Source organism: Acipenser ruthenus, chromosome 50 (assembly GCF_902713425.1).
Source record: "Acipenser ruthenus chromosome 50, fAciRut3.2 maternal haplotype, whole genome shotgun sequence".
NCBI classification, from domain to species: Eukaryota; Metazoa; Chordata; class Actinopteri; order Acipenseriformes; family Acipenseridae; genus Acipenser; species Acipenser ruthenus.
In genome coordinates this window covers 1,626,448-1,651,369 of record NC_081238.1, presented here as the reverse complement: position 1 = coordinate 1,651,369, position 24,922 = coordinate 1,626,448, and the positions used below count along the sequence as shown (strand labels likewise).

The following is a 24,922-nucleotide window of genomic DNA, read 5'->3' as shown; positions in this document are numbered from 1 at the left end:
CCCTGAGAGTCAAAAGCAATTTCTGCTAGACTAGAGCACACATTACATCCAGATGTATTCATTATTTCTCATTCACAATGTTAGCCATAAAAAGGCAACACAAAAGGCTGTTCACATAGTAGCAGGTTATAGAGGGAATGAAAAAGGACGACGTTAAAACCAAGCAAAACAGAGAAGGCTATAGACAGGAGAATTGAAATGAACATCATAATAATGCAAATAATATTTCATAATATCGTTTAGTTTGCCCAGTTATTTTACTGACTTTGATTGATAATAACTTAAAACAATATTTTATATAATCTACATTTTCATTGAATTTCCGGCCTGTTCTAAATCACATTAATGTTTTTTTCTCTCATCATTCTCTACAGCAATGTGTACAATGTTGTTTCTTAATAGAATTTGAATTGGTGTTTTTCTTGTTGCTGATGATGGTTCTGTGTTATTGCGCTTTGAGACACTGGTCCATTGTTTTATCCTACAGAGTTGAAAATATTTTTTATAACTAGAGATGTGAACAAAAATAAAGCCTTCCCGGGAGCATAAACGAGGAGGTGTGTAGTCCTTGAGGGGGCTCCCGAGTGGCGCATCCAGTAAAAGCACTCTCGTAGAGTGCAGGATGTGCCCTATAGTCTGGATGTCGCCGGTTCAAGTCCAGGCTATTCCTTCGCTGATCGAGGACGGGAGCTCCCAGGGGGCGGCGCACAATTGGCCGATTCTCTTTCAATGGTTCTGCCTGATTCCACTGGTCCCTTCGCACTGTGCTCTCAGTGCAGAAATCAATAGCAGCTTCATCCTGACCTTCCAATACAGATTATTACATCATTTCTACAAATGATACCTACAGCCCTACAGAAAATCAAGTCTATCATACACTATAAACTATACCTACACTGCACTACAGAAACCCAGATCTATCACTATAAACTATACCTACACTGCACTACAGAAACCCAGGTCTATCACTATAAACTATACCTACACTGCACTACAGAAACCCAGGTCTATCACTATAAACTATACCTACACTGCACTACAGAAACCCAGATCTATCACTATAAACTATACCCACACTGCACTACAGAAACCCAGATCTATCACTATGAACTATACCTACACTGCACTACAGAAACCCAGATCTATAACTATAAACTATACCTACACTGCACTACAGAAACCCAGATCTATCACTATAAACTATACCTACACTGCACTACAGAAACCCAGATCTATCACTATGAACTATACCTACACTGCACTACAGAAACCCAGATCTATCACTATGAACTATACCCACACTGCACTACAGAAACCCAGATCTATCACTATGAACTATACCCACACTGCACTACAGAAACCCAGATCTATCACTATGAACTATACCTACACTGCACTACAGAAACCCAGATCTATCACTATAAACTATACCTACACTGCACTACAGAAACCCAGGTCTATCACTATAAACTATACCTACACTGCACTACAGAAACCCAGATCTATCACTATAAACTATACCTACACTGCACTACAGAAACCCAGATCTATCACTATGAACTATACCTACACTGCACTACAGAAACCCAGATCTATCACTATGAACTATACCCACACTGCACTACAGAAACCCAGGTCTATCACTATAAACTATACCTACACTGCACTACAGAAACCCAGATCTATCACTATGAACTATACCCACACTGCACTACAGAAACCCAGGTCTATCACTATGAACTATACCTACACTGCACTACAGAAACCCAGATCTATCACTATGAACTATACCTACACTGCACTACAGAAACCCAGATCTATCACTATAAACTATACCTACACTGCACTACAGAAACCCAGATCTATCACTATGAACTATACCTACACTGCACTACAGAAACCCAGATCTATCACTATGAACTATACCCACACTGCACTACAGAAACCCAGATCTATCACTATGAACTATACCTACACTGCACTACAGAAACCCAGGTCTATCACTATAAACTATACCTACACTGCACTACAGAAACCCAGGTCTATCACTATAAACTATACCTACACTGCACTACAGAAACCCAGATCTATCACTATAAACTATACCTACACTGCACTACAGAAACCCAGATCTATCACTATAAACTATACCTACATTACACTACAGAAACCCAGATCTATCACTATAAACTATACCCACACTGCACTACAGAAACCCAGATCTATCACTATGAACTATACCTACACTGCACTACAGAAACCCAGGTCTATCACACACTATGATCTACCAGCATGACAACATCAGAAACATTGCATTTTCAAACAGATTCTCTGTATTTTCTCCATATCACTAATGCCACCTCCGCTTGTTCTGACAACCCTGAAATACTCGACTATCAATGTAGTTCACCAGCTCCTGATCATATCACTTTGGTTAAATCCACACTCCAGTGAACGTCAAAAATATTTACCAGTCATATCACTTTGGGACATGCAACCAAAAGATTCGAAGTTTTGAGATGTTTTGACATGCAAAGTAGTATACAGATCTCTGCGATGTGTAGCTTATGTTTTAAAAATGTGCTCTACATGCACAGTGCAGTGACTGAGCTGAAAATCAAAAGGAATAATGAACACTGCTGTAATCAATGCAGTATCTAGAACTAGATTTTCAGCAGCAAAGCAAGCAGATTTGGTATCTCAACCCTGCTGGGTTTCAATGCTGATCGTGCAGTTGTTGGTAAACTCTGCACATCGTTTCTACTCCCTCGACTATGACAGTGATATGAAAGAGTTTCTGGGATTTCATTTGTTGCCTGGTTAATATTTTGGAAAAACACGACCAAGGGAGTGCAAGACTCTGAAATGGGTTTCAAACGCTGGGTGACTTCCCACACACGATGGCATCAATATGGGTTTGTTTTTAAAAATGGTACTGTGGGGCTCCTGAGTGGCGCATCCAGTAAAGGCGCTCTGCTTGGAGTGCAGGATGCGCCCCATAGCCTGGAGATCGCAGGTTCGAATCCAGGCTAGGTCATTGCCGACCGTGACCGGGAGCACAATTGGCAGAGCGCCGCCCGGGTAGGGAGGGCTCAGGTCGGCAGGGGAATCAACGGTTCACCACACACCAGCGACCCCTGTGGCTGATAGGGTGCCTGCGGGTCTGCAGTGGAGCCATTCAGATCTGTGTTGTCCTCCGGCACTATAGGTCTTATGGATTCGCTGTGGATACGCAGTGCGAAAAAAGACGGCTTGGCAGGGACACGTTTCGGAGGACGCGTGTGTCAGCAGCCATTTCCTGAGTCACCAGGGGGTTGCAGCGGTGAACCGGGATTAATAAGAACACAATTGGCAATTCTAAATTGGTGTAAAAATCATTGGCAACGACTACGTTTATAAAAAAAAAAAAAAAGGTACTGTATGCAAATCCGGAATTTATAAATCAGAATATGAAATAACAAAAAGAACCGCTGATAGTCATCTTGTTACCTCTGCAACAAATGCATTCAAAAGTGTCCTTTTCTTCCTCCCCCCAAGACATCCAGCCACAGTACAGCATGTACCGCATTAACATTTCCATCTGACAAGTATCTCTGCAGATGATGAATATCTTGTGCTAAAGAAGGTCTTAACCACATTTCATTACAATTGGATAAGCGCGTCTCTAGATAAAGTCTGTGCTGAGGCGCCGTCACCTGAGTTGCTCTTCAGCTGTAGCTGCCTGCCATAGATATCTGTAATACAAGCTAGATCAGCCAATGTCTTATAGCCATAAGAGCCATCGCCAACTCGTCATCTGCCACTGTGGATCAAGCGTCTTTTTGTTTTAGTCTAGCAGTGTGGAGTAGTGGTTAGGGCTCTGGACTCTTGACCGGAGGGTCGTGGGTTCAATCCCAGGTGGGGGGACACTGCTACTGTACCCTTGAGCAAGGTACTTTACCTAGATTGCTCCAGTAAAAACCCAACTGTATAAATGGGGAATTGTATGTAAAAAATAATGTGATATCTTGTAACAATTGTAAGTCGCCCTGGATAAGGGTGTCTGCTAAGAAATTAATAATAATAATAATACACTGCTGTGCACTAGATGGCGCTGGTGCTTACTAATATAAAGACTGGCTGATCTAGCCTACATTACATATCTATGGCAGGGGGCAACAAGAACCACACAGAATGATTACACGAAAGGGTCAGTAACAAACTGCTGAAATGGAATTAGAAGCTCCTCATACTTTAATATTTCCAGGCGTATTTTTACTGCGTGCTTCTTCCAGTGTGGGGTCTTAATTAGCTGCGTGTGTGTGTGCAGCAGTGACCCGGAGTCTCCCCTCTCGACAAGACTCTGCTTGGCCTCTATTTTAAGATTTGAAAGGCAGGTCCCTGACTGAGTCAGCTCCACACTTAAGCTTTAAGGACATTAATAAATGAATACACGGTACAAACTAGCATTGAGGCCAGTCAAGAGACCAACACACTGGTCTTAACAGGGGCTAGCTTCACGGCTGAAGGGAATGAGAATTCCTGCTAACAAATGAACACCAGAGGATTTAGAAAGACATTTCGCCAACTGGTTAAGAATGTATTGGACATTTTAAACATTTTTTTTAGGGATTTTTAACATGTCTTATGTATACTGTTCTAATTCATTATTTTAGTCGGTTTTCAGGTTTCTTTTTTCTAAATCATGTTGCATCCTAGATTACAGATGAATAGATATTTGATATGTTTGGGAGTGCTGATGGTGGTCTTAATATTGAAGATGATTTTACATTGTGTCATTAACAGCACAGCAGGACTGTAAAACAGCGATCCTATTGAGAAGTGATCTCTACACTTGGTGTTAATTAAACATGGTTTCCTGTACTAGACTGATCAACCCTTAGCTTACTATGGCATTTTTGGCCCGGCACTATATTTTTCCCATGGTTATACTATGCATTTACCATAACTGACCATGATTTGCCATGTTCAGTAATATGCTTTACCATACCTGGATGGTCTTTATCATGGTTAGCTATGCTTTATCAATCAATCAATCAATCTTTATTACTCTTTGATGTGGTTGTACTATAGGAAACGTTTATAAGAGAAGCTTTGGTCAATTGGAGTTCAGTGATGTGCCAGAGCAGAGATTGCATCTTTAAATACTGTATTCCTCCCAGACAATGACTCCCGCTTCTTTGACAATGGCTGCCTGCATGTCATGGATGAGTCGAGATTGGGCAGTGACGTTTGTGTTCGTCTTTCCTCGGGCAGACAGTCCTGCTTGTGTACTCGGGTAGTCGCGTCTTTTGTTGGCAATTTTTTTAATACACGACTCACTCTACTCAAATTTAAGACCCAGGCCATTTTTGAGAAAAAGAATCTGTGTAAAAAGTGCGTCTTAAATTCAAAGGAATACGGTAAATCACCATCCAGAAGATAGGTAACTTGTTATTTGTTCATTGTCATTGTAAATCCCTTTCAACAAATATCTTGTGAGCGAATAGATTAATGCAAGCCTTGCCAACAAAACAAATTAATTCATACAAACATTTTAGCATTGGAGCGATAATGAAGAGAGCTGCATTGTGAAATAAATCATGTTTACTTTGGAGTGCTCCTTTCCCCAGCATGCTGTTCTGACTTATAATATTTTCTGTCTTTTTTTTTTGTAACCTTAAAACAAATAAAATTTTCACCAGGGTCCTGCGCGTCGATCCACACTGCTGCTGTCGGTCTGAGTGGAACCCAGTTATTCTGTCTTGTAATTATTTATATCTCAATGCATATGAGATCTGTCCAATTATTATTATTTGAACCCCTGTGTATAAGTCATTTAGAATCCTGTCCATATGTCGTTGTGGTATATTGGATGTGGAAATATTGTGTCTCAATCATATCTTTGACTACTTTTGCCAAATAAATGCAGGGAGAACTGTTTTTATGATTTGGAGTGGTACAAACACGGTTTAGCTGTTCCACAATGAAAAGGGATTGCTCCACCCAAGCACGTCTTCCACCAGGGATTAGAAAACAATTCAGTACTATCAGCCAATCACCTTCCAGCTCTAGCTGGCTTCTATCAGACAGTAGAAGCCGCTGGGTCGTCACGGCATCAACTGTGAATCAAACAAAATCAATCCGTGCAAGGGGCGGCTGAAAGCTCAGTTCACATCTATTGGGCAGCAACAAAGACACAATTGGTCCAAATGTGTTTTATTATCCACCAAAACCAGCCAATCGATACTTTGCACCCTACGAAAGCAACCAATCCTGTACCCGCAACTGCCGAGTCAGCCAATCACAGCCATGTCAGCTCGCCTGAAGCTCAGACAGCATCTTTCAACAACACCCGAACGAGACACGGACAGTTCAGTAATATTGCTGCACTCAGATATCTGCCGCTGTCCAGATAAACTATAAGCAGCTCTGACAAAAACTTATTTGTTTGATAAGATTTTGTATGTGTTCCTTTGCAAGACTGTTTTCCTAAAACTTCTCTCAGTGGAAGAAGGGTCCCCGACGAATCATTACAAGTTCATGGTAAATCTACTGGTAAGACTGAGGGTAGTTAAGAGTTGTTTGAGTGCTATGCTGTAGGGAAGTTATTTTGATCTCTTTATATTAAGCCAGCACCATCTAGTATTCCAGCAATGCAATCAGATGCACACCACTAGATGGCGCTAGATCTTACGTCTATAAAGACACTTGCACTGATGTACTCTATAACAGGCAACTAGAACTGAAGAGCCTGAAAATTTCTTTGAGTTATGAAAACATATTTGAGCACTATGAACCACTCAAGGATCATAAACATTATAAATAGTTACATTAAAAAAAGCAGTTTGGTCTTTTTTTGTGGTCAGTAGAACATGTGCTTTGAAGAAGTGAATCTCCGTTCAGGAGCAGAGGGACTGCGCCTTTAAGAGTGAGTGCTGAGGGGACAGAGGGCCTCTATGCAAGACAGGGAATGCTTTCACCAGCCCCCCCACTCCCTCGCTGCTCGAACGGGTGCAGCTGGCATTCTGCCCCCTGGCTTTCGATCAGGAAGGCCTCTTGCCCACGGAGCCCAGCTGGCCAGGCAGAGATGTGTGTGAGGGAGGCGGGGGCTGTCAGAGACTGGGAGGGTGGGCATCATGCTAGCATCAGAACCAGGCCTTTACCAGTCTACATTATGGATAAACAGTTCTCTATAAACATACAAAAAAGACCCTTAGCAAGTTTCATCACAACTAGAAACAGAAACTGCGTTTCTAGAGGTTCACTTGATATAGGCAAAGTGTGAAAGACATACGCTGGCTGCTTTATTAGGATCTGCCTACCCAATTGGCTTGGGCCTCGCTTACTGAACTGGGCAGAAAGGTAGCGATTGAAATTCAGCGTCAATCAAAGTGTTACACGCCAGTCACAAAAATGTAGGATCCAAATACCAAATGAGGGGGACAGAACTGGAAAAGGCCCACCAAGAGAAAGCGCTTGGTGTTGTAATAGACTCATCACTGTCAGCACCCAGGCAGTGTGGGAAGCAATCAGAAAGCAAACAGAATGCTCGGGTATACAGCCAAAAGTGTAGAGTACAAATCCAAGGTGGTGACAATGAGGCTGGATAATGAGCTGGTGAGACCGCACTTAAGAGTACTGGGTCCGATTCTGGTCACCACAGCACCAAAGGGTCATTGTGGTCCTGGAGAGAGTCCAGCGAAGAGCAACCAGACTAATCCCAGGAATTAAAGAACTGAGCTGTGAAGAGAGGCTGGAAGAACTGAATCTATTTAGCCTGAAACAACAAAGAATTAGAGGGACATGGCTGAAGTCTTTAAAATCTTAAAAGGAGCTGCTATAGTTAACCATTACTTTAAGCGCATAGACTCAGGACAGAGGGAAGGAGACACTTCTTCCAACAGAGAGTGGTTAGGGGACGGAATGGGTTACCTAGTCATGGTTTTGAGGCAGATCCTTTAAAACCCAACTTGACAAAGTTTTGAGATCAATCCACCAGCACAGAGGGAGGCTGTTCAGAGAGTTTAAGAGCCCTGTTTGTCTATTTCTGCTCCACCAGCACAGAGGGAGACTGTTCAGCGAGTATAAGAGCCTCCTTTTCTCTTTCTTATTCTCTGCTCCACCAGCACAGAGGGAGGCTGTTCAGAGAGTATAAGAGCTTTCCTTTCTCTTTATTTGCTCCATCAGCACAGAGGGAGGCTGTTCAGAGAGTATAAGAGCTTTCCTTTCTCTTTCTCTCCGCCCCCAGCACAGCTGTAAGGTTGTATATAAATTGTAATAATTATATGTGCCCCTTTAAATGGTAAACATTGATATTCTGTATGTGTGTAATGTTTAGGGTTCCAGCTAAGAATACTCATTAGCAAGACACTGCTTCCTCTGCTTTCTTCAGCTTTGATTATATACATTTGTACCCTGTTCAAAGAAATGTAAAGTCTGTAAGCGTTGAATTAAAGGTTTATTAAACTCTTAGCCCTGGAATGTATCACAGGTCATAAAAATGGCGTTGTGTGAAGGAGCAGGTAGAGAGCTGGTTATATGACACTCAGCTCGTAAAGTAGACAGTGGAGAGGCAAGGCGTTCTTGGTTGACTGCAAGGAGAGAGGAGATAGGAGACAGGAGAGAGGAGACCAGGGGGTTTTATTGGGTTCGGGTGTTAAGCAGGCGTGATTCTTGTCACGTACGCTGGATGCTTGTAAAACGTGGTTTTAACTCATCTTTACATACTGTGTACAGCATTGACTCTGAGCTCAGGCAACATCTCCGATGCCAGGAGAGCTCAGACGCCATCTCTGATGCCAGGAGAGCTCAGACGCCATCTCCGATGCCAGGAGAGCTCAGACTACATCTCTGATGCCACCAATCGGGAAACGCTCCTCTGCAATTCTGCTTAAGACCCCCCAGAGGAGCCTTCCTTCATTTTTGTATTCTGCTCTCTTTTGCTCTCCGCTGTTTCCACAATGAAGACTTTGTTAATTCTGACAATCTTTTGTCAGACTATTTGATTGTAAAGAAGACGACCCTTACACAGCGCAGAGGGACGCTGTTGATAAAAGGCATGGATTCTGGACACTAGCCTGCCTGTATGCAAAGACAAGCCATGTGAGAGCAGTATGGGATTTGCATGGCAGATCCCTAATAGCACAACTCTGGGCAGTAAATCTCTGGAATTAATTACTAGTAGCACTTTGAATCTGCGAATGGTGGCTTCCCTCTGGGCACATGTTGTATAAATCACTTCCAACCACAGATCCATCTGTGGATATACAGATGGGGAATTGACTTTAATAAAGATTATAAAGCAGGAATTGGAAAGCAAGCATGTGAAAATAGATGGAAGACGTGACTTATTAGAGACTATCCTGTTCTAACCATCTGAGTGCTGCCTCAGTATGCAGAGTCATCAGTATCATGTACTGTTAAAGGTATATCCTGATTTTCATACTGATTGAATAAGCAAGTCTGGAGATTTATACAGACAGAGAGACAGACAGATTATTTTCATAACAATTGTACAGCTATGGCCAGCAGTTTTGCCTCACCCTATAGAATTAACTCATTTTGCTTCATAAAGTCGAATGAAACCTGCTGAATAATGTTAAACATATTGAATTACACATCGCTTTGTAGTTTTCCATATGCTTAATGAAAACGGACACGAATTGATATCATTTTGTAGTTTCTTGATTACATGATGTTAAATAAAATATTTAAATTATTTTCATTTTATATATATATATATATATATATATATATATATATATATATATATATATATATATATATACATACATATATATATATATATATATATATATATATATAGTTTTTTTTTAATGATGTCTCAATACTAAAATTCCATACCGCTTTGTAGTTTTCCATATATTCAGACAAAGAAAAACTGTCAAAAATGATTTATTTTTTAAATCTAACATAAAATACTACTGTACTACTATTATGGCTTCCGGTAGACTGTTGCGATATCATTTTGTAGTTTCTTTGATTACATGTTATATTAAATATATAAATTGTTTTTAAAAAAAAACAATTGTTTCAATCTTATAATTGTAGGTGATACAAAACCTTTAGCCATAGCTGTATCTGCAAAGCTCTAAAACACAGTCGGACAGACAGCCTCTATATACTTGGAGATTATGATTCAGTACATCACTTATGCTAAGCAAGGTCCTTAGCAAGTAACATCACTATTGGACAAGCTGCTCTCGAGATCCATGCTAAACTTTGAGATGACAGGGAGTGTGTTGCTGGGAGATTAATGGTTTCACTCTGGTGCACCACAGGCTTGTAAAAGCAAGCGTTCTACCAAGCTTAAAGAGAAACCCCTTCCTGTGCCATCGTTGCTGTTCCTAGGACTGACGTGTTTTCAATGGTCGGCTGCATCCCTTCAAGCAACCTAGTAGAATACGCACAACTGAAGATTTATCGCTGAATCTGCAAGAAGTAAATTAATACATTAACTGCACTAATAACTTAAACAAAAATACCATTAAAAAGTCGAAATCTCCTTTTATAAAGAAAATGAGGGCAATACATATTAGTTACTATTTATTGGAATCACGCGCTACCTTCAATGGGATCCTTAGTTTTAGACATTCTAAAAGAAACTTGATGAATTCCAACACAAGCAAGACTTCAGGAGACGTGCGACACTTAATAGAAATTCCTGTTGACAGCTGTTGGTGAATATTACTCATGCCAAACCCAAACTTACTCTGACAAAAAAAAAAAAAAGATGGAAAGGATTTGAAACGGAGAATAAATAGATTTTGTACATCAGGCCACAAACCTGGTGTGTAATTGCTGGATAGCTTTGAGGCACGGTGACTGAACTGCTAACTCCCTCCCTCCCTCCCTCCCTCCCTCCCTCACCCCCTAACAGAAAGGGTGCTCCCTCCAGCCCAGGGCAGGTTTGAGGCATGGAGACTGAACTGCTCCCTCACTCCCTCACCCCCTAACAGAAAGGGTGCTCCCTCCAGTCCAGGGCAGGCTTGAGGCATGGAGACTGAACTGCTCCCTCCTTCACCCCCTTAAGAGAACGAAAGGGTGCTCCTTACAGCCCAGGGCAGGCTTAATGCATGGAGACTGAACTGCTCCCTCCCTCACCCCACCCTAAGAGAAAGGATGCTCCCTCCAGCACAGGGCAGGCTTGAGGCACGGAGACTGAACTGCTCCCTCCCTCCCTCACCCCCCTAAGAGAAAGGATGCTCCCTCCAGCACAGGGCAGGCTTGAGGCACGGAGACTGAACTGCTCCCTCCCTCACCCCCCTAAGAGAAAGGGTGTTCCCTCCACTCCAGGGCAGGCTTGAGACATGGAGACTGAACTGCTCCCTCCCTCGCCCCCTAAAAGAAAGGGTGTTCCCTCCACTCCAGGGCAGGCTTGAGACATGGAGACTGAACTGCTCACTAAATAACTTTCATTGATACTAGAAAGTAAAAGGTTAAATTTACTAAGAATAAGTTTTACTGTGGGAGTCATGAAATATACATGATTACATAAGAAATTTAACAATGAAAGGGTTATGAGATAGGCTTGCGCCATAAATCCACGTGTCATGTGTTATTGAAGGCAGGGATGGCAGACGACCAAAACCTATAGAAATGATTGCATTTCCCCGGCTATATGATTATAAATCATTTTCTCAGAACACATAAAAGCGCACCGCCTGCACACCTGGCTCAGCAGCTGTAGCAAACTGCCAAGAGAAAATACAATAAAATGCCACTTACTCTTTAAAAATGCAGCACTTTAAAATGGAAATGTGAAACGACACAGTCCCACAGTCGTGTTGGAACATCTGAGGCTATTTTGAGCAGAAGATCGACCTCATATTTCAAACTGAAACTGCGTCCGTGCATTGTTGTTAAATGTATCTTTTGCTCTCTGGTTTCAATGCGCCTGTTTGATATGCTCCTAGCACAGCCGATTGCTCTAGGATCTGGATGAGATGAGATTAGCAGGTTGTTGACTCTGGTGGATATAGACCTCAACCCAGGCTGAAATCAGGAGAGCGTTGCTATGGCTACTGCAGGAAACTTGTGTGAGCCACTCCAGAGCGGTGATTGAAGGGCAATGCTTTCAGCCCGAATCAACTTTATTCACAGAAATCACAAACACATTCAAAATGTAAGCACTGGAGATCGTTCCCAAGATTTCATTTTCCATATAACACATTTTGAACAAAATGATTGGAAAGGTCTGTGTTTAACTAGGCTGATCCCAGGACTTAATGACAGGAGCTGTGAGGACAGGTTAAAATAATGAAATCTCTTCAGCCGAGAAGAAGGGAAAGAGAGGATTGATTGAAGTCTTTAAAATCAGAAATGGTCTCTATAAAGTTAACTCAGGACATAACTTGAGAAGGCATAAATGGAAGCCGACTAAAAGTAAGTTCAGATCAGAAGATAGGAAGCAATTTTTTACACAGAGTTATAAATGCATGGAATAGCCTAGCAGGTGAAGTAATAGGATCTAAAACACTGGGAACATAAAAGAGACGAGATTCTGTGCTTTTGAATGCGTTCCCCCCAGTAGAGGAGAATGGTGCGCTAACAAGGGATGAGCCTTGATGGGCCGATTGGCCTTTTCTCCTTCCCAAACTTGTATTCTGTTCTGTACTGTATAAGGGATCTTTAAAGCATTGTATCATTTGCTCCAGAAATCTTTTAAATGTCATTCAGTGTACAGGTCTTACATGTCAAAGCATGTCACTCAAGGGAAAATGACCTAGGAAGTGCATGGCTATCTCTTTCTTTAACCATGTGTGGTGTGTGATACTTGCTAGAACGCGTGTTTCTTTCAAAACTGCACAGGTAAGAAAATGGATTTGAAAACCTTGGTGTGCATTTCTTGAAATGGGGACCGGAGGTCAGGTCAACGAGAACCAGGAAACTCACCCCCTTGCATCAGTGACACATTTTATTGAAGCAAGTGTTAAAAATGACATCACCTTAATTAATGTAATTCTCACGTGAAGGTCTACAGCTGTGGTCAAAAGTTTTACATCACTTAAAGTTTTAGGATTGAAATACAAAAAAACAGCTATATGAACATAATTTAGATATTTTATTTAACATCATGTTATCAAAGAAAATGTCTACCGGAAGCCATATTATTAGTAGAGTAGTATTTCATGTGAGATTTTGAAATGTCACATTTTTTAAGTCAGTTTTTCATTAAGTATATGGGGAAAACTACAAAGCGGTGTGTAATTCAATATGTTAACGTAACATTGTTCAGCAGGTCTCATTTATTTCGAGGCGTTCACATTGCATGCTGAAGTCACACTCCTGTGAAGCATGACCCCAGCGGTCTGTTTGTTTGTAGAGAATGGCAAGGATAATCAGATCATTCTCTTCCAGATCAATGCCAAGCCATGCTTCAGTGGACAGGCTGCTTAACATCACAAAATATTAATAAACATATCCCTGGTCTCCCGATGCTGGCATTGGCAAGTCTGCCAGCGCTTTCTCGCCAGCGCAACACGAGAGATTATATAAACCAGCATGTTGAATACATGTGTTGACCACTGGGAGTGCATATCCCAGGAGACATACCTGCATCACACCTCAGAGAGAGGAATTATTGTACCTCTGTTTTAACTGCCCAGTTTAAAACACCCACTTATCTGGTTTGATCTTTATTTGTTTGGTTTTTTTTACCATTGCTTTCCACTGTAAATGTTTACAAACCCAGTTTACAAATTTTTCAAAGCTGTTTTTTAATCTGGCAGCTTCAATATGTGCTCAAACAATTGCGCTATGAAATCTGTTGAAGACTCAGCTATAAAAATCCCTTCTGTAAATTGAGCTGTGCTGTGGTTCTGCATATGGAGGCGCCGGTAACTAGGGTACACTTAAACTGTCATGCTTGTGTCATGGAAATTGCCACACAATCTCTGCCCCCCTTTGAAGGAGTACTAAAGACTTTAAATGCATTCTCTTCCCGCTGTAAGAAACATTATTAATGCCCCCTTTGAAAGAAGTGCTGACCAAGGCTTTAAAATCAATTTCCTTCTTGGTTGCCCTAGCAACAATATCACCAGTCCTTCTTTAACCCGGATTCCTCTTTATTTGCAATAGCAACAGTACCCCTGGCCCTCTTGAAATGATAAGGCTGATTGCTTTATTTCTTTTTTTTTGTCATATTGGATTTGCAGATATTTTAAATATGATCATTTATATAAGAACATAAGATCATAAGTTTACAAACGAGAGGAGGCCATTCGGCCCATCTTGGTCATTTGGTTGCTAGTAGCTTATTGATCCCAGAATCTCATCAAGCAGCTTCTTGAAGGATCCCAGGTTGTCAGCTTCAACAACATTACTGGGGGTTCCAGACCCTCACAATTCTCTGTGTAAAAAAGTGCCTCCTATTTTCTGTTCTGAATGCCCCTTTATCTAATCTCCATTTGTGACCCATGGTCCTTGTTTCTTTTTTCAGGTTGAAAAAGTCCCCTAGGTCGACATTGTCAATACCTTTTAGGATACTGAATGCTTGAATCAGATCGCTGCGTAGTCTTCTTTGTTCAAGACTGAATAGATTCAATTCTTTTAGCCTGTCTGCATACGACATGCCTTTTAAAGCCGGGATAATTCTGGTCGCTCTTCTTTGCACTCTTTCTGGAGCAGCAATATCCTTTTTGTAATGATATGAAACATTCCTCCTGCCTCCTGCTACCCGACCACTTCCTGTGCTCCCGGTCCCCTGCTCTAACCGCTAGGCTACATCACCCTCCCCATGACTGTTCTGTAATTTCATCAACAGGAGACTAAACCAACTGGATGTGATGAATCACAGAGCAGGTGTTTCACAGCGGTATCACACATAATAATCACGTTAACTTGTCACTTTGGTAATGAAAAGCATTTCTCACATTTCTACACTTCATCCAAGACAAAATGCTGAAAAAATCAGGATTCACGAAAGAGCAACTGTGAGATTGCTGGCTTGTTTCAATCCTAAACCTGCATTCCAAGAGGAGTCCACAGTCATCCCATCAAGAAAAACCAACATCTCCATTAGGAGTGAGCCTTGATACAGCCCTTCTGCCTTTCTAGTATTCCAACTCATCCTGTCTGAAATGTAATTGGAGGCCATGTTCATAGAAGACCATTTCTAAACGACTGCACAGGAAACAGACTGGTGGCTATGACCTGCTTCCATCCTCTTAATCCTTTCCCGTGATGCGGATTGCTCTGTGTATCTGGCAGTGACATGCTTGTCCCTGAATGATGTTTCAGTGTTTTCGCGACTTTCGTTTTTAGCAGCTCTTTGGCGCTGAATGGCAGATAATTGATTTGCTTGTAAACTGCGTTCGCCTGGGGTGCTGTTACATAGCAAAGCCACTCATGTATCTGCAGGTCTGACTGTGAACACACTTGAGAAGGTATTGATGCCACGGTCAGACTAGCAGCTGTTTCACCAGTTACAAAAAGGGGGAGCTAGATAGCTCTAACTTCTAATTCACTAGCCTCTCATTCCTGCCTTTCACCTCTGAAGGCCTGGGTGACAATCTGGGGGGCCAGGTAGCACAAACAAGGCAATCCACCAGCTTAAGGGTGCAGTGCTTTACCTGTGTGCTGGACTGAGCTGTCCCCTTCATGTTGTGATGTTGAAGGGAGTTGGGCGCTGATGGAATTAGCGCTGGCCAATGAAAAGTGGGAGTCAGAAGCTGCTAGCCAATCAGCAGCCTCCGACATTCCCTTTAAGAAATCGATAGCCCTGTGGTCTTGATGAACAAAACCATTTGCCATAGCACTATTTGTTTAGAAATATTGAACCATTTTGGCATATGTGACTGCAGTGTTTCATTGTATTGATGAGCATTAATTGTGTTATACTTCCAGCCTTTGCAATAAAGATCTTATTTAAGATTTACTGTATATGGAAACTGCGACGTGGCTTCATTAACTTTAATAATGATTTGTATGAAATGTGTTTTCTTTGAATACATCAGCCTACACCTTGTACTTCATCATTTCAGAGTGTTTTATATTTTGATATACACTTATTATGTTGCTGTTGTGTGTGTTTCAAACCCGACACACAAAGATAAGATGCATTTCAAAATATGAAATGGTCTGGAATAAATAAATAAACACAGCTAGCAAATACGGGCTTTATATTATTTAAGATAACAGTTTTTATTTTTTAGAAACCTTTAATATTTTAGATCAGCAGTTAGCTTTCACTAAATTTTGAGTTTAATTAAATGAAACACCAACTGAGTCAACCAATACACATGCGAAATAATGTTTACTAAGGGTGTGGAGTAGTGGTTAGGGCTCTGGACTCTTGACCGGAGGGTCGTGGGTTCAATCCCAGGTGGGGGGACACTGCTGCTGTACCCTTAAGCAAGGTACTTTACCTAGATTGCTCCAGTAAAAACCCAACTGTATAAATGGGTAATTGTATGTAAAAATAATGTGATATCTTATAACAATTGTAAGTCGCCCTGGATAAAGGTGTCTGCTAAAAAATAAATAATAATGATTTCACATTCAGAGTGTGTTCAGTAACCCTCTGAAAAAGCCCAAATAATCTTTAAAACAAATCACGAGACCAAACATGCAGCGCGAATGCACAGACATGATGAAAACATTTAATCCCATCGAAATATTATGGCTAATGTTGTTTTAAAGACAGAAAGCGCATCACGAATTATTAAAACACTGGCTTCATCGGAATACTGCACAATTGTTCATTTTTCAAAGCATCGTTGCAGAAGTATAATATCCCAAAAAGGAATATCGATAAAATGCTGTATAGTTTGTTACTGTAACTACGCGGTTCCATTTCTCTCAGATTGAACCGCAAAACAAATACACATTTCAATTTCTGCAAGCCTGATCTCAAGCCTGATATTAATAGCCAAACTCCTTCTCACACAGAAAGGCATTAGCAATAACGATCCATCCAATGAAAGATTAAAGGAATGAGTCAGCCCCCTTCAATAGCCATACGTGCCACACCCACACTGAACCAATCTGAAACTGTGGGGACAGGCTTGCAAGCGCTGATTCAATTAGATCTAAATATTAGAGAATTCAGAAAGGGTCACTATGGTATTCAAATCTCCCCTGGTAGTGGGTTTTGCAAGGGGAGGGTACATAGTAGAGACTGTCTCCAGACGCCTTTATCCAAGGCGACTTACAGAGACTAGGGTGTGTGAACTATGCATCAGCTGCAGAGTCACTTACAATTACGTCTCACCCGAAAGACGGAGCACAAGGAGGTTAAATGACTTGCTCAGGGTCACACAATGAGTCAGTGGCTGAGGTGGGATATGAACCAGGGACCTCCTGGTTACAAGCCCATTTCTTTAACCACTGGACCACACATGTTGTTGAGATGATTAGAATCTAGGGGTGAGGGAACTAGTGGATGTAGGTCACAGTGATTTTTCACGATACTGACGACTGCGGAAATTAAGACACTTCCTCACTCCCCCCCCCCTTACTTAATGAATGTATTGATCTGGTCCCCTGTAACAAGGCCTCCTAGGTAACATCGCCCATATTCAGTAAGGCTTCACAGTGTTAATAACTGTACAGGCTTAAAAGCATTGCCTTTTTATTTCATTAGCCTCTATTGATATATGTAACAGTGTTTTTAATGTGAAAAACTGCATGCTTACAAAAGGCAAACCATATACAGTGAAAAATCTACAACGTCGGTCAAGGTACAAACAAAAGGGGGCAGCCTGCTTACTGATGGGACAGAGTTTCTTGAATTAAATGAACACCATTGGACTCCTATTACTTACAGTTCATAGTTAAAACAGTGTACTTGCACGGATTACTGCTTTGTTTATTATTATAATATTATTATTTATTTATTTATTAGCAGACACCCTTATCCAGGGCAACTTACAATTGTTACAAGATATCACATTATTTTTACATACAATTACCCATTTATATAGTTGGGTTTTTACTGGAGCAATCTAGGTAAAGTACCTTGCTCAAGGGTATAACAGCAGTGCCCCCACCTGGGATTGAACCCACAACCCTCCGGTCAAGAGTCCAGAGCCCTAACCACTACTCCACACTGCTGCCCTATATCTGGATGTTATTGTGCATATGGAGTCTTGCCTCTTTATATCTGAAAAAAAAAAAAACGCTGATGCAATTGTGATGAAACGTGGTATTATTATTTCACTAACAGGGATATATGGTGTCTCTCTGTCTGTACATGCGTCCGTCTGTCTGTCACACTTGCATTTAAACAAGGATCTTCAGAACACAAGAAGATGTTCCACACACTGTCAATCACACATTTTAATATACTTCACCGTGAAACCTCATTTTGCTTACCCGATGACTAGGTCTTAAATACCTCTAGTTCAATTGTTATTAAACTGTTCATGGCTATTTCTATTCAATACTATTCTATATGGACATGTCTGTTGTCTTACTGAAAGCTCTCATTTTAAATTCCCTGTTTGCTGGCAAGAAATCTTCACTAATTTCACGGTTATTAAAAATCTGGAAATATTGAAATATATCAAATTTGCATAATCACTCCGTTCAGTTTATGTACAGTTTACAGTTGCAAATATTTGTTGCTTTGAATATGTGCAAACATTAAGCTGACGCAGATACAGCTATGGCCATAAATGTTGCATCCCCCTCTAGAATTAACAAATGGAATGAAACCTGCTGAAAAATGTTACCTGTTGAATTACACACCGCTTTGTAGTTTTCCGTATACAGTACACCCTCGCTATAACGCCCTTCATTAAAAAGAACCTGGTCCCTGGGACCCAAATAAAAAATTTAATAAGATAATATAAACACACACTGTCAATATCTGGGTCTGTACGCACGGGACGCCCCTCCGCGGTGAAGTCGACTCTTAATAAAAGGCGTGCGATGTGTAACTGTGCCTCTGAAACAAAAACACTTATGTTGCAATAATGCTGGTAACTAAATTGTTCGTTTGAAAAAATCAGCAACGCAGGCATGTCTCTCTGTCGTGAATATGGGTTGTCAAAAAGCACTCTGTTTTTTGGCTTGTTCAAAAACCATGCGGCAAAGCAAAATTGATTAAAGAAAAAAACGAGGATCTGATGAACTTTTCATGTCGGGTTGATTTGGAATACAAAATCACAGTTTGGGATTCTTGCGTGTTGGATTAAGACTTGGTGCACTTTGAAAACGATTCGTGTCAGATTGATTATGAATAAAAGTTCAGCTCGGGAGTTTTGTTTTTAGTAGTGTCATTTATAAAGCAAAGGCAGAATACTGCATACATCTCATTAACTTACTCCCAACAGTTTGTCGTTCAGTTTGATTGTCCTTTCGCTATAACGAACCCCTCGATACAACGAACAAAAGGCTTGGACCCCAACGGGTTTGTAGTAGCGAGGGTGTACTGTACTTAACGAAAAACCGACAAACATTTAAAAATGTGACATTTCTGAACCTAACATGAAATACTGTACTACTGTTATGGCTTCCGGTAGACTTTAGTGAGATCATTTTGTAGTTTCTTTGATTACATGATGTCAACTAAAATATTACAATTATGTTCATAAAGTTTATTTTATTTTATTAATGTCTCAATACTAAAATTCTAGGTGATGCAAGACTTTTGGCCAGAACTGTATTTCTTGTTTCACGGCATCGCTTCTCTATTGTGATTTAAAATGCCACCAGCGACGCAAATAGCCTTAATCAGCAGGTTTTTTTTTTTTTTTTTTAATACAGACTCTTTAAGATAATAAATAAGACTGCGCATGACTCCTGTAGTTAATAACCACGCTGAATAATTCTAAGACAATCAAAAAATTATCACATTATGTTAACAACCACACAAAAAAAACTAATTTTAATTTCTGCCACTTTACAGTGCTCTACAGTGAATATATCTGCTGTCTGTCGGCCCCTTGAGGACAAAGGCCAGACCTGCAGGTATCCCATTTGACTTACTGTGCACCTTGGCCAGTAGGGGCCGCTGTAGCGCATGAAGAGAAACAGTCACTTCCTAAGCCAGCGCCAGAGCCTGGAAACGTTTCCTACAGTCAGGACCCTGTGACAGTACGACCCCTTATAAACAGTAATTTTCGTGGGGTGTAATATTTTGTAAACTATTCTGACTTTTATATTCTGGGCTATGGTGTCACGGAACCTCTCGACAGAATGTTGTTCTTGTAATTACCTAAAGGAAGCTGTGTGGTCCAGTGGTTAAAGAACAGAGATTGTAACCAGAAGGTCCCCGGTTCAAATCCCACCTCAGCCACTGACTCATAGTGTGACCCTGAGCAAGTCACTTAACCTCCTTGTGCTCCTTCTTTCGGGTGAGACGTAATTGTAAGTGACTCTGCAGCTGATGCATAGTTCACACACCCTAGTCTTTGTAAGTCGCCTTGGATAAAGGCATCTACTAAATAACAAATGATTGGACAGTAAAAGGCTTAGGGTTACGGTTCTGCATTCTAGATGGTTCAATTAAACAGTAACTATCTGTTCACTGTGCATATTTCACACAGTAACTTGTTGCCGTCATGCTATTGTGACGTCAGCACGTAGTGACAGTACAACACTCGTGTTGGTTTTGTGAATGTCACACACGCTCTACAGAACTACAGACATTCTCACAGATTTAGAAATACGTGATTTCAACGTTAGTCTCGCTTTTTATTAGACGCTTAACTGAGGCTTGTTGGCTCCAGTGAGGCTATTATGTGTTGAACAAGGTGGAATTTGCATATGATTTATACAGATGGGTGCCGTTAATACAAGACTCGAGTTAAATAGTAAGGCAACACATTAACAACAGAACCAAGACACCGTGACATCAGAAACATTCAAACCAAATCAAACAAAAACAGAGATAGCATAAACTCGCACATACCAAAACTGTTATCAAGCACTCACCGAAATCAAAACGTGTGTCAGCTATGAGCCTAATAATAATAATAATAATAATAATAATAATAATAATAATAATAACAATAACAATAATAATAATAATAATAATAATAATAATAATAATAATTTGAGCACTGCTTCTCACTATACTAATACAATTCTATATATTCTATACCTCGGCCGTGTTCGTGTATTAAATGTATTATTTAATAATTGCTTTTGAGGTGCGTGACGCTCAGACCCCGCTCCGAATCGTTTGGAGCGGATAGATGGTTACACGACAGCCGCTTGCCTTGCTGAGTTCAGAAGAGGAAAAGCCTTGTAAACACGTCATTTCTTTTCCTATTTATAGATGACAAAATACGGTTCATATTAACCGCAAGGCTTTGTGAGTGTGTAGCTGTTTCTTCGCATGATTTCAAACTGAATTAAAAAAAAAAAAAAAAAAACACTTCTGTAAGTCAAAGGAAAAATGGACTCGGGTTCAGGCTCGTGTGGAGCGGGGGGCGGGGGGATTGGAAAGAGACATGACAATAATAATAATAATAATAATAATAATAATAATAATAATAATAAGTATCATAAGTTATTGCATTCGATTAAAATTAATAGACACGGTAGATGGGCCGCATTATTTTCCACAACACATTTGTAAAGAACACGATTTGGCACCCGGCTTTTAATCGACTTGAATTACTTAACATGCTAATTTTAAAATGGGGAGGAGTTTGTTAAATCGAGGATGAAATCTAATCTATTCCAATTCGACCCCTTAGGCTGAATCTAATAATAATAATAATAATAATAATAATAATAATAATAATAATAATATAGTCATGTAGCGATTTCTATATAACAGTCCAAGCGACAGCTGGCGCAAACCACAGGTCATCTACTGTACAGCAGTATCCTAGTGATATTTAGGGATGAACGCATAATTCAAACACCCCAAAATTTATTTACAACACAGTTTACAATGTGTGTGAGAGAGAAGAGAGAGAGAGAGAGAGTGTCTGTGTGTGTGTGTGAGAGAGAGAGAGTGTGTGTTAGTGTCTGTGTGCGTGTGTGTCAGTGTATGTGCGCATGTCAGTGTGTGTGTGTGTCAGTGTGTGTGTATGTCAGTGTGTGTGTGTGTGTATGTCAGTGTGTGTGTGTGTGTATGTCAGTGTGTGTGTGTGTATGTCAGTGTGTGTCAGTGTGTGTGTGTGTGTGTGTGTGTCAGTGTATGTCAGTGTGTGTGTGTGTGTGTCAGTGTGTGTGTGTGAGTGTGTGTGTGTCAGTGTGTGTGTGTGTGTCAGTGTATGTCAGTGTGTGTCAGTGTGTGTGTGTGTGTGTGTGTCAGTGTATGTCAGTGTGTGTGTGTGTGTGTGTGTGTCAGTGTGTGTGTGTGTGAGTGTGTGTGTCAGTGTGTGTGTGTGTGTGTGTGTCAGTGTGTGTGTGTGTGTGTGTGTGTGTGTGTATGTCAGTGTGTGTCAGTGTGTGTCAGTGTGTGTGTGTGTCAGTGTGTGTCAGTGTGTGTCAGTGTGTGTGTGTGTGTGTGTGTATGTCAGTGTGTGTCAGTGTGTGTCAGTGTGTGTGTGTGTCAGTGTGTGTGTGTGTGTGTGTGTGTGTTTATGTGGATGCAATATCTCGTACCGGCAGTTATGTAACGACACACACACGACTTTTTCAGCGGATAAACATTTCTTTCCTGTAAACACACTCAAAACGTTTACCCTAAAATAAAACCATACATGAAATTGTTTTCCAATCATTTTCAACTGAAACAAAAATGCAGTCCCTAGAAATGGCGAGCAGGTTACCTACCTCGGCTCGGCTCTGGGCTCTGGAGCGGCGGATAGAATCCTCTTTGCAATATCTGCCTCCCTGCTCTTGAATTTGGAATTACAGACTCTTTCGGCTTCTGTTCAGCGCCGACAAGCTTCTCTCAATGCATCAACGCATTTTTATTCTATAAAAAAAAAAAAAAAAAAAACGGAAAAGGAAAATAGCTTCGGATCCCCTGTGAAACTCACACTCCTCCGCTTTCTCCCAGATCACTAGAGACGTGCATTTTTTTAAAATAATAAAATATATACAAACGGTAAAAAATAACCAAAATGTGTTTTTTTATATCATTTCCGAGCGCCTCATCTACATTGCAAACGCATTCCACAACATCTGTCGGTCTTCTCAATATTAAACAAACGAAAAAATAGCCATCTTTGCAGAAATCTTTGTATATATATTGAGGTGCATGATGTATATATATTTAAAAAATAAATCCACGACTCCTTGCTCTCCGTCCTTCTCGTCCGCCCGTGTCCCTTTCTTTGATTCGCAAATTAGGAAAAAATACTCAAATCACAAAATCACGATGCTCTCTCTGGTAGCCTGTTATTAATGTTATTCATAAACACTGCTTTGTCGTGCAAAGCCACATATCCCCGGAGCTGGCGATGTCTGCAAAGAGGATGCTGTGATTTCTGTGTGTTCTTTAATGTTCTCAATCCCGAGTTTGGAGCGATCTGTCGGCAGTGTGTGTTTGTTAAATTCACCCCCCCTTCCTTTTCTCCCTGAATCCCAATTTTCACGTTTCCATCCACAGAAGCAGCGAGTCCCTCGGCTGATTCAGACATGAAGTGAGTCAGGGTCCATGAAGAAATCTCAGAAACCTGCATCAAGGTGACGTCAGAGCATCTTAAAGCGGTACTACCCCTTTCTCCGTGCGTGTGCGTGCGTGCGTGTGTGTGTGAACACGTGAACGGTCAGTCCGTCCATCCGTCGGTCTCACTTATATTCTTGCATGTACCTGGATAAGCGCGTATCTAATTGTCGTGAAACATTATAAGCTTAATGCACTGAGAACACCCTATTATTTCACGCTTACATTGTTGCTCTAAGCTGCAGCATTGCTTATCAAACCTGATGAAGCATTTCATTACTAATTCTTATTTATTATATTCTGTAATTATGTTAATACGTCATGCTCATCAGCGTTTTCATCACACTGACCTCTCTGATGATGAATTGGCAGCGTGCTGGCGGGTGGGTGTTTTACGAATTTTACGAATCGGGCAGCAGTGTGGAGTAGTGGTTAGGGCTCTTGACTGGAGGGTCGTGGGTTCAATCCCAGGTGGGGGACACTGCTGCTGTACCCTTGAGCAAGGTACTTTACCTAGATTGCTCCAGTAAAAAAACCAACTGTATAAATGGGTAATTGTATGTAAAAACAATGTGATATTTTGTAACAATTGTAAGCCGCCCTGGATAAGGGTGTCTGCTAAGAAATAAATAATAATCGTTCCTGTCCCGTTCATTATAGAGATCTCAAATGTGCAGTTCTGAAAGAAACACATATTATACCAAACCTGTATTTGCATTCTAAAACATGTCATCGGGTGTTACTTTAGCTTAAAGAAAGTTCTCACTTTACATGTTTTAGTCTCTGGACATCTGTTACACTTGCACTTCCTAGGTCATTTCACCTCAGCAGTGTCTCCTGGGTCAAAGCAGGTTATTGGCAAAAAGCATGTCTGTCAATAGGGGGAGCCGCAGCTGGTTGGTTAATGACAGGAATGAAGGTGTTGCAGGTGTGGGGTCAGTTTTGCTCTCCAGCTAACCAAGGACGTGCAAGACTACCTGAAAGAAAGATATCATTTTAAAAAGAAAATACATTTTATAGCATTTCTGTTTCCAGATACTGTACTGGCCAATGAGATTTGTTGTATTGACCAATCAGAGAAGAGATTGCATTGCCAAAGCAAGGCTGCAAAGCATGTCATTCATTAGGGGAAGCAGCTGATTGGTTATTGACAGGCAGTAAGGCTTGACATGACCTGGGGAAATCTCATTTGGTTTGCTATCTCTTCAAAGCTTCACATAAAGACTGGAGGTGCACAGCAGGGAGATTAATGGGATTATTTCCTTGAACCCGTTAATCAAGGTGTTTAGGCAATCTGTCAAATTATGAGCTTCACACTGTAGCATTTAGCCCAAAGCATGAACTTATTAGTCATCTGGTCAAATGCCTGGTTTTACAGAATAACCTACAGGGAGATTCCAC

General features: G+C 40.9%; 1 protein-coding gene across 2 annotated transcripts in view; it reads right to left on the bottom strand.

Moving 5' to 3' along the window:
• Positions 1-23,605, bottom strand: part of LOC117967631 (neuroligin-2-like) — a 111,249-nt gene extending 87,644 nt beyond the window's left edge. The window contains exon 1 of one of the 2 annotated variants that reach the window (XM_059015380.1): positions 22,684-23,605. The gene's annotated coding sequence lies outside the window, so the exon portion shown is untranslated. The remainder of the gene's footprint in view (positions 1-22,683) is intronic. The other variant, XM_059015379.1, reaches the window with a different exon arrangement.
• Between the last annotated feature and the right edge of the window lie 1,317 nt (positions 23,606-24,922).